The sequence below is a fragment of the Vigna umbellata genome, chromosome 1 (assembly GCF_029865625.1).
Source record: "Vigna umbellata cultivar VRB3 chromosome 1, Vumbellata_1.0, whole genome shotgun sequence".
NCBI classification, from domain to species: domain Eukaryota; kingdom Viridiplantae; phylum Streptophyta; class Magnoliopsida; order Fabales; family Fabaceae; genus Vigna; species Vigna umbellata.
In genome coordinates, this window is record NC_142165.1 from 59210459 (window position 1) to 59222025 (window position 11567).

Sequence of the window (11567 nt, forward strand, 5' to 3'; positions counted from 1 at the left end):
TGGATTGTTGTTGTTTAAGAGTTACACAAATGTCAAACAATATGGAAGTTGAACATCAAGATAAGATATATGTACAAACTTATTATGAAAAAGAAATATACCCACATAGGTTGTGGCCATAAACCAAGAAATGAACAAGAAGATATATTCAACAATTTGAAGGAAGACCACGACAATATACTAAAACAATATCAATGTGTAGGATAAGTTGTCGAAAATAATTTTTGATTTATTAATCATATTGTGTATTTCTTTGTAATATCTTGCAATTTAAATTTACCAAAATTTATTCAATAATTTTTAACATTTAAAAAATTTGTTACCGAAACTTAAAAACTAGTCACAATTTTAAAATTAAAAATAGGAGAATCACCTGATCGTAGATACAACTTCATCCAACTAAAAAACCGATCAATCTAAATTTGAAAAGGTAGCTGAAAATGGAGAGAACTTTGAAGGAGTTGGCTAATCCAGATATTGGATGCAAACCTTTGTACGTAGCAGGAAGGCGCAATCAGTTATGAACTAACATCAGGCCTAATACATTTGTTACCTAAATTTTATGGACTGGCTGGAAAAGATCCTCACAAACTTTGTTACCTAAATTTTATGGACTGGCTGGAAAAGATCCTCACAAACACCTGATGGAATTGTGGTGTGTTCAATCATGAAGCCAGCTGAAGTGCCTGAAGAACTGATCAAGATGAAGGCCTTCCCATTTTCTCTCTCTGACATTGCAAAGGATTGGCGTACCTTCAACTTACGCCAAATTACCATTTGGAATGAGATGAAAAGGAGGTTTCTGGATAAAATTTTCCTGCTTCAAGAACTGTCTCAATCAGGAATGAAATTAGTGGTATAAGACAGCTTCAAAGAGAAAGTTTGTATGATTACTAGGAGAGGTTCAATAAGTTGTGTTCCACATGCTCTATCTATCATATTAGTTAATAGCTACTGATACAATATTTTTATGAGGGTCTGCTGCCAATAGAGAGGAGTATGATAGATGCAGCTAGTGGAGGCACACTTATGGATAAAACCCCTGCTGCCAGGTATTTGATATCCAAAATGGCTGAAAACTCACAGCAATTCGATTCTAGAAATACAAGCAAAAATGTGCATGACGTAAAGACCAGTTCTACAACAGAATTTGATGGCCAAAGGCTGGAAAATAAAATAACCGAACTAACTTTGTTGGTCAGACAGTTAGCTATAAAAGAGCAAGTATGCTCAGTGCAGAAGACATGTTGAATATGTAGTTTAAATGACCATTACCCTGACGCTTGCCCTCAGCCAACTGTGGAAAGTGTAGCCGGAATTTCTAGTTTCTGTCCAGGTCTCCACTTTCCAGTTTCTGCCCGAAAAACAAATCAGCTTAGCCACTCCATTTTAGCTTTAGCCCATATCACTTTTGACTACTTGTACTGACTTTGCAAAATTCATTAAAAATTGTGCTAACTTCTATTAGTGTATATTTGTTTGTAGAGTCTTTACATTGCATGTATTAGTAGTAGATTCTGCTTTGCCGAAAGTTGGTGGTGAAAAAACTTGAAATGATCATTACTTTTGCTATGGATCTTGGTGAATTGCAAAGTTGTTAGAAATTGTGTTTTCATTCCGCTGGCCAACTTCCAAAGGAGGCTGGGGTTCCAAATTTTCAAAATTCCACCATTTATTATCTCTTTGCTATTTTCTTAGTATTCTTTTTCCATTTTTCTAGATTTTAGAGATGTATTTCACTTACCTATAGTATTCAGAACATTCTAAGACTTTTTGTGGTATTGTCTAGTAGTTAGTAGAGATTTTCCGTGATTTTAAATTTTAGATTCTTTTTATACGTAGAACATTCCAGGCATTGCATATAGCTAGTCATTTCTCATAGTTCATTGTTTCACTATTTTTCTGTTTTCTCTGCTGTTTCAATCTTTCTTCGTTCACTGCTGCAGTTTTCAGTATGACGCTGTTCTCAGCCAAATGTTACTCCTCATGGTGCTATGGAAATTAAAGATGAAGTTTCCAGAACAAAGCCTCCGAGTAAACTGCATTTTTTGGATTAAGATGAAATAACACTCATGGAATTTGTGATTGGAAGAGAACAAGAGTAGAAATTTCAAAGTTAATGAACATTAATTGAAGATTTTTCAAGAAAGGCAACCTGCAGTAGATGAAGAAATAAACCTGGAGTTGACAGAACCTGTGATACAGAAATGATTTGCAGAACAATTTTCAAGTTTTAGCTTTTAGGGTTTTGTTTTGAAGAATGGATCTGCGGCGTCAAAATTAGGGTTAATGATAAAACTTTTGATTTTATACATACGTCCATGGATCGGGCCAGGTAACTATTGCAGTAGAATTACTAACAAAATCATGAATAATATTTTTTAAGCTACAGAGTTTCACTGTCTTTTAGCCTGTGTTCGCATGAACGGATAACACTGTTTATGCGAAAATGCGGGCGATGATTTACTAATCTTGTGTTGTTCGTTTGAGAGGAAAAGGATGGATCAACGACGATGGATTTGCAGGATTTAGTCGATTTTGGTTACTCGCAACATCGAAGAGATTTGCGAGGATTGTTATGGAAAAGTCATGTGTGCCCTCCACTTATTAGTTAAATTCCATCCGTGTATTTCTATTAACCATGTATAAGTGATTCGTAACACAGTGCACTAACCCAGAACCGATTCCAAACAGTGTATTAAAAAAAGAAATGTATGGTGGTCAGGCTTTTACTTTTAATACTGTTCATACACGAGAGTGTATGGCTTGTGGCGATTGATGTTACCTTGCTTCATAAAGCCATTGAACAACAAAGATTCCTGCACATAGACAGAGTGAAAGTGCAGTATGGCTATGAAAGCACCATTGACCAGAACACGAACTTCATATGCGGTTGCTAGTGGGTAGGTGGTTCTATTTATTGAGGGATGACAAGCACAATAAATTGGTTGCTCGTGTTGAAAGCTATCTGCGAAGGGAGAGTGCTTGGTTGTTTTCTTGAGACGAGGAAGACAAAGTGGTGAGGTTAGTAGAACCTATTATGATGTATGTGCTACCAGTGTTGATTTTCATTTGCAGGTTTGTAGACTGGGAGGAAGAATGATAAAACTTTTGATTTCATACATGCATCCATGGATCGGGCCAGGTAACTATTGCAGTAGAATTACTAACAAAATCACGAATAATATTTTTTAAGGTACATAGTTTCATTGTCTTTTAAGGATTTATCCACGATGTGTTACGTAAGTTCCACAAGATATAATGAAAACTTCTCAAAAAATTTATATCCAAGATATAAAAGTTAAAAATAAGAAAGAAGAGAACAAATAAATTAAGAAGAGCTAAAAATTGGAAGGTGTTTTGTGCTTCTTTTTGGAATGAAGGAGGGGCTCTATTTACAGTTAGGAAGAATGCAAAATGAACGTTGCTAACAAAAATTGGATGTTGCATTGCACTTATGAACTTTAATGAGAAAAAAAAATGGTTAGCCACCATTCAAAACCAACGTATCTTTTGCAATAAATATTATTTTACAACGATCTCCCACATATTGCAAAAGAAAGAAAATAGAAAACTTGGAAAATGATTGTATATAAAGCAATAGTACAAATCTTTATTATAATGGTTAAATAAAGATTAAAAGAAAGATAAGAAACTTTTATTGTGGGTTTCATAGGTTGTAATGCATCAGAGCTGGTATAGTAAGCTATATGAACTAGTCTTAGATTAAGAAACTTAACACACAATGTAGTTAGTATAACAAGCTATATGAACCAAAGATACTTGACGTGTGTTTGAGGTTATTTGTGTGCCCAGTATTCATGAGTGCTCTAGAGATCATATCAAGACCCCATGCAAGGGCCCCACTCGACACTCATATAGGTGATTTCATCAAGTGCCTATAAATCATACACCACCCACAAAGGATATGAAAGTTATTAAAAACTTTGTTTAAGCTAAAATTCTTTCATACATTAAATTTTAATGACAAAGTTTAACCTCTCATAATGCAGTCTCTAGCACTTTCACACACACACTATAGGAATGGACAAAATTGATTAAAATCAATTTAGTGCTATCAGAACTAATGAGTGACTTGTTTTTACCTATATGAACCTTATTCATAAGATCTCCAATCACAAAGATTGGGTTACCATCACTTGTTTGTTTGCAAATGGCTTAAGTCTCATTCTCCTTGATGTTTCTAATATCATTTGTCTTCCTAAGGGTTTTGTCAGAGGGTGTGCTAGATTTCATTCTGACTTAACATAGTCAATCGAAATAGTTCCACTCTTTAGCAACTGCTTCACCAAATTGTGTCTCAATTGTATATGTCTATTTTTTCCATTGTAATTCTTGATTTTAGTTATAGTCATTCCAATTGGCAATCATAGTGTATTGACACCGATGAGGTTGGTTTCATTCCTAGTGGAATGTTTGTTAAGAATTTTTTCAACCACTCAGTCTCATTATACTAGCGATCTCAAGAGCGACAAACTTAGATTAAATTGTTCATCTAGAAATAATTGTTTGTCTGGCTGATCTCCATGTAATTATACCTCCTAAGTGTGATACATAACCACTAGTGAATTTTGTCTCATCTGAATCAGAGATCCAGTTAGTATCACTATACCCTTCTAGTGTAGCGGGAAATCCACTATATTCAATGACATAATCCATTTTGTAAGTGCATCCCAATGTTCCTAATTTGGACACTAAGTGTATCTACTCAGTCTACCTACTGCGTATGCAATATTAGGTCTAGAAAAATTCATCAAATGTAGTAAGCTCCCAATTATCTAGGCATACCGAGGCTAAAAAATAGACTATCCTTTACTTTTCATTAATTTAAAATTAACATCATAAGGGGTATTCACTAGTTTATAGTCATAAAACTCAAACTTCTTAAGAAGTTTCTCAATGTATTATTCTTGGGATAGTAATATACTATCTCCCTTCCTTATGATTCTAATATCTAAAATCACATTGGTTTCACTCTTTAGCAACTGCTTCACCAAATTGTGTCTCAATTGTATATGTCTATTTTTTCCATTGTAATTCTTGATTTTAGTTATAGTCATTCCAATTGGCAATCATAGTGTATTGACACCGATGAGGTTGGTTTCATTCCTAGTGGAATGTTTGTTAAGAATTTTTTCAACCACTCAGTCTCATTATACTAGCGATCTCAAGAGCGACAAACTTAGATTAAATTGTTCATCTAGAAATAATTGTTTGTCTGGCTGATCTCCATGTAATTATACCTCCTAAGTGTGATACATAACCACTAGTGAATTTTGTCTCATCTGAATCAGAGATCCAGTTAGTATCACTATACCCTTCTAGTGTAGCGGGAAATCCACTATATTCAATGACATAATCCATTTTGTAAGTGCATCCCAATGTTCCTAATTTGGACACTAAGTGTATCTACTCAGTCTACCTACTGCGTATGCAATATTAGGTCTAGAAAAATTCATCAAATGTAGTAAGCTCCCAATTATCTAGGCATACCGAGGCTAAAAAATAGACTATCCTTTACTTTTCATTAATTTAAAATTAACATCATAAGGGGTATTCACTAGTTTATAGTCATAAAACTCAAACTTCTTAAGAAGTTTCTCAATGTATTATTCTTGGGATAGTAATATACTATCTCCCTTCCTTATGATTCTAATATCTAAAATCACATTGGTTTCACTCATGTCTTTCATTTCAAAATTTGATCTTAGAAATAATTCAGTTCTAACGACAATCTCATTGCATGTACCAAAAATTAACATGTCATCCACATACAAACATATAATGACACAATCACCATTTTTAGATTTTGAGTACACACATTTATCAGCATCATTAAGTGAAAATCCATCACATAGCAATACATTATCAAGTTTTTCACGCCATTGTTTTAGTGCTTGTTTCAACCCATACAAAAATTTAAAAGTTTGCATACTTATTCTCTTGACCAGGTACAACACACCCTTCAGGTTGAGGCATATAAATTTCTTCCTCCAAATCACCATTCAGAAATGTTGTTTTAACATCTATCTGGTGTATCACTAGTTTATGGATAATTGTTACAGCTAACAACATTCGAATGGAGGAAATCTTAGTCACAGGGACAAAGGTATCAAAGTAATCTATGTTGGGTTTTTGAGTAAAACCTTTTGCTACTAATCTTGCCTTATACTTCTCTATGGATCCATCAGGGTGATATTTTTTGTTAAATATCCACTTATAACCAATGAGTTTTTCTCCTTTACGAAAGTCTACTAAAGTCCAAGTATTATTTTTCTTGATTCAAATTCAATCCTAATGGCCTTTTCTCTCTATTTCGCATTAGGAGCACTAGTAACCTCTACAAAGGTAGTTAAATCATTATCAATGAGATAGGTATAAAAGTCATCTCCAAAGGAAGTTTCTTTTCTTTGTCTTTTACTTCTTCTCAAATCATCATTCAAGGTATCATTATTATTATCAATAGGATTAGATGTCTCACTAACTTTTAAGGGAAAAATATGTTAAAAAAACTCAACATTTTTTGTCTCCATTATAGTGTTTTGCTCAATCATATCACTTTTAAGAACCAGAAATCTATAAGCAACATTATGTTCTGCATAGCCTAAGAACATGTAATAAGAGGTTTTAGAGCCTATTTTCCTTTTCCTTCAGGTAACATCATCTTAGATAGACACATCCACACTCTTAGATATTTAAGGTTAGGTTGATAACCTCTGCGCAACTCATAAGGAGTTTTACCAGTTTTCTTATGAGGTATTCTGTTTTGTAAAAAATATGCAATAAGTAAGGCTTCTCACCAAAGGTTATCAGGTGCACCAAAATTAATAAGCATAACATTTATCATTTTCTTAAGAGTTATATTGTTTCTCTTAACTACTCCATTTGGGGCTCTGGTGAATATGGTGCGGTCACTTCATGGATAATATGTTCTTTTAACACAAAATTCATTAAATAATACATATGCATCACCTCTATCTAATCTAATTTTAATTTTCTTATTTAATTGATTTTTTACTTCTATTTTATATGTTAAAAACACATCAAAGATTTTATCTTTATGTTGTATTAAGTACAATGTATAGAATAATCATCTGTTACAAAATAATTTTTACCTTTTTTAGACATGATTTGTTTCAAATTAACTAGATTAATATGAATTAATTCTAACAATTTAGTCTTCTACGGGAAGAACCCGACCTCTTCGAAACCAAACAAAAAATTATTCCTCGCATTTCCGATAAGCCATTTTGAAACCACACAGAAAGTGATTCTACACATCTTCTCCAACAAGCCTTCGTTCATGAGTTGTTGGAAATGTAGAGAAAGTAGGATTTTCTTCTGAAGAATGGAAGTGTGGCGAAAAAATTATGATTAATAAGAAAATATTTGATTTTATATTTAAATCATGGACAAGGTCGGGTTGTCGCGGTTTTTTTATTTAAACTTTTTATTCTATTATTTGAACCTACTTTAAGTCGAATATTTTATCCAATATAAGATAAATATGTATAAACTAACTTATCCATTACCTTTTCTTTTAAAATATAGACAAATTCCAACTTCATATTTAAATTTAAAAACTAAAAATATGTTTAATTTTTTAATAAACATATAAAATATCCATATGTATACACAAATTTAAAACTAGTACAATAATATAAATTAACAAGTGGTTAAGTAGGATAACCAACATTTTATTAGAGCATATTATATATATATAAATATATATATATATATATATATATATATATATATATATATATATAAAAGCTGTCAAAATGGATAATTCAATTCCATCCAGTCTCGCTCACCAGGGTTGGTCACTTAGTAAACCAACCCAACTCGATTCACTTATTAGCATGTTGAAAATATTCGAACCTAGTCTGACCCACCACAGGTTGGTGGGTTAATCGGGTTGGCTCACTAGTTTACTTAATTATAAGTTTTTTTTAAATGAAAAAATTATAATTTTTTTTAATTCAAATATAAATAAGTTTCACTCTAAAATGATATTAAACTCCAAAGACAATTCAAAATAAAAAAAAAAATATCATACAATCCCAGCGTAATCCAAAAACAAGCACAAAAGGCGAACAAATAAGTTTTTCATATTGATAATTTTTGTATCACTTGCCCATTTGTAATATTAGATTCTTGAATAGATAAATGTATAATATTTTTCTCTCTTAAAACATTCTTTTTATCACCATCTATAACATAATAAAAAAATGTTAACTAATAATATTGAAACAAAAAAAATAAATAATTAAATTAAATTAGGTGGATTGATGAGTGTTCATTACAGGTTCAACATAGGTGAGTTGGGTTCTAAGTGAGCCGGATTCTAAGTGAGTCAAGTTGAAAATTAACCTGCATGAAAAAATTACATTTTTTCAAATCTAACTTGACTCAAACCATGGTGGACCAACCCAATTTGACAACATTATATATATATGTATATATATATATATATATATATATATATATATGTGTGTGTATATATATATATATATGTATATATATATATATATGTGTATATATATATATATATGTATATATATATATATAATTGAATATCAAACAATTATGTAAATAATTTAAATTTTAACTATTATATAATTTTTATCCTAGCTGTCAAAAATATTTTTAATGAAAAATAATAATAAAACAACATATATAAAAAATAATTTTTGCAATATCCATGACATCGAAATTGTCCTCTTGCATAATTTGGTTCTTGACGTAATGATATAATCCTGAAATAACAGAAAAGTTGGAGTAAGTTGAGTGTACATGAACAATAGAAGCAAGGAAACCTAACCCGATTGAGGATGTGAAGTTGGTGATGGTGAAGATATATAACAGATTGAAAGAGCTTTAAGGAATAGCAGTGTAGTGAAAGACGTAACCAAGTGTGAGAAGGCACAGCTACTAGTTTTTAGATATTCACTTCGGAATCAATAAAAAATGTAAGTCTAGATCTGATAGAGATAAGAAAATTCAATATTTTATAAAAGAAAAATAATAAATTTACTATTTTAAGGTGTATTTGTTTCTGGACGAAGATGGTATGGAGAGAAATGCACTAAAGTGTTAAAATCGAGCATTAAAAGAATTGTTAAAACAAGGAAAATGATAAAATTTTAGTGATTTAAACTTTCTTCATAATGTTATGATGATTTGGCCGGAAGTAATATTCTAAAAAATTAAGTATAATTATTTTAATTTTAAATTAATTTTGTTATTTATTTTTAAATTAAAATTTAATATATAATAATTAAGTATTTATAAATATATTTTGTTGTTATAATAAAATAAATAATAAAATAATAAATTTAAAAATGTATTTATTTAAATTAATAATTTGTTTTGATATATTTTTATTATCGAATATGATTTTTATTTATTAAAGTTTGAAAATAATTTTATATTTTAAATTTAATTTTCAATTTTGAAAATTTATTTTTTATATTAAATTATTTTAAGGATTGTAAAATATAATAAAATATGTATTTCAAATTTATAATATAATAAATAATTAAAATAATTAATATTATAATCATTAATAAATGATTTGAGTTTTAATATCTTATAAAATGAACTAATTTTATATTTAATAATTAATATTTAAAATATAATTAATTATTTAATTTATTACATATTGTTAAATTAATCTGTAATATATTTAATATTAAAAAATATATTTTATTTACTAAAATAGTTTTTATTTATCGTGTCAATTAAACTTTTGACAAATTTTCTCTTCATTTTTTTTCATTTTAACATTTCTTTTTCTTTAATATAAACAACATCACCTTTTTTTTTTTGTGCTCAAATTCATCTTTTTTAACTCGGGTTTGATGGTTGTGGAATCTCTCCACAGACCATGAATGGATTTAGGTGTGGCTGTTGGTGAGTTTAAATGAGAAGAGCATATCCTTCATATACGAATCAGTTTCATTTGTCATGAACGTCTATGTTCAATTGGGATTGAAAGTTGGACCAGGTCAGAATCATTCAATTTGATTTTTCTCTATGGCCGTATTTCAGTTCAAAGGAAGTGCTGGAATTCCTGTATAAGTTCAATTTAAAATTATAAACGTGGATAAATCTTATTTTATAAGCTAATTTTATAAGGTTAAATTAAATTTAATGTTTATTTTTTAAGATAGTATAATATTGTTAAAGTTTATTCTAACGAGATTTGAGATTTATTAGGTATATTGATCTATTCGTTATTTGATCGGACCATTTTTTAGTATGTAGTCTCACATACAAGATGTATATACCTCATCTTAGGAGATGTATTATATGTCTCACATCGATTAGAGATAATATCAATTTAAAATACATAAATGGACGAAAATATCACCTTAGAAGTTGATTTTGTGATATTGAACTCCCTTACTATGTGGAGAATAGACACATGAGAGTCATTTGAAGAGAAAAAAAATCAAGTGAGAGAGAAAAGAAGAGAGAAATGCTTAGTTAGTTTGGCTGATTGAAAACATTATTTGGTGTTTTTATTGGACTCTTTTGTATTCTATTATTAATCATAGTTTATTTTTCTTTAATATGGACGACTTGTGGTTTTTACCTTACATTGAGGAAGTTTTTACGCTAAAAATTATTGTTATCTCTTTAAGTTATGTATTTGCTCTACTTGTTTTTTGTGTTCATCACAAATTCTCAACAAGAGAGATTGAATATGACTCATTGTTGAATTATTATTGTTTTAGGCCCTTTTTCCATCATTTCTTAGTAAGAGACTACGGTAAATACTATAAAACAATATTACATTTGATATATGTTACAAATTTATCAATGTTACAAATTTGTAGTTGTGGAATCAAAGACGGATGATGCATTCATTAGGACAACACGGCAAATGGTGCATCTAAGCATCTTTTAAAAAAATGTGTCATAATGAGAAATAATAAAAGAAAATTGAAGCACCTCATACATTATTTTCAATCGTTCATTAACCCAACTCAAATTGCTTCCATTGTGTTTGGTTTGGCTAAGGTGAATATGTCTATCTTAATTAAAAGTTTAATAAAATACTTTGATGATTAAGTTATTTATAAATTAATTATAATATTTATAAATCTTTATCTGGATGGACATGGGCTTAAGTCTAATAATCTGTTTATTTTATTAAAATAAGAGTTTGATTATATCTTAATAATAGTAAGGTTTAATACCTCTTTTGGTCCCTAGAAAGGGGGCCAATGTTCAATGTGGTCCCACCTTTTTTTTAGAAGTTCAATGTGATCCCATCTTTTGTAAAAAGTGTGCAATCAAGTCCTTTTTGGAAACGGCGTTAAGTTTTTAACGGAGCAGCTGACAGGGTGGACTGAAGTTAGCTACGTGGCTTTGTGTGGGTAATACGTGGCAGTGAGAGGGTGATACGTGGCTGTGAGAGGGTAAATTTGGTAATATTAGTGAGGTTAGGAAATCAGAAGTTAGGGTTTCAGGAGTTTTAGAGAAATTGCTAATTTGGGATTGATCATCGTGGAGGAAGTGTGTTGAAATCTCAACCG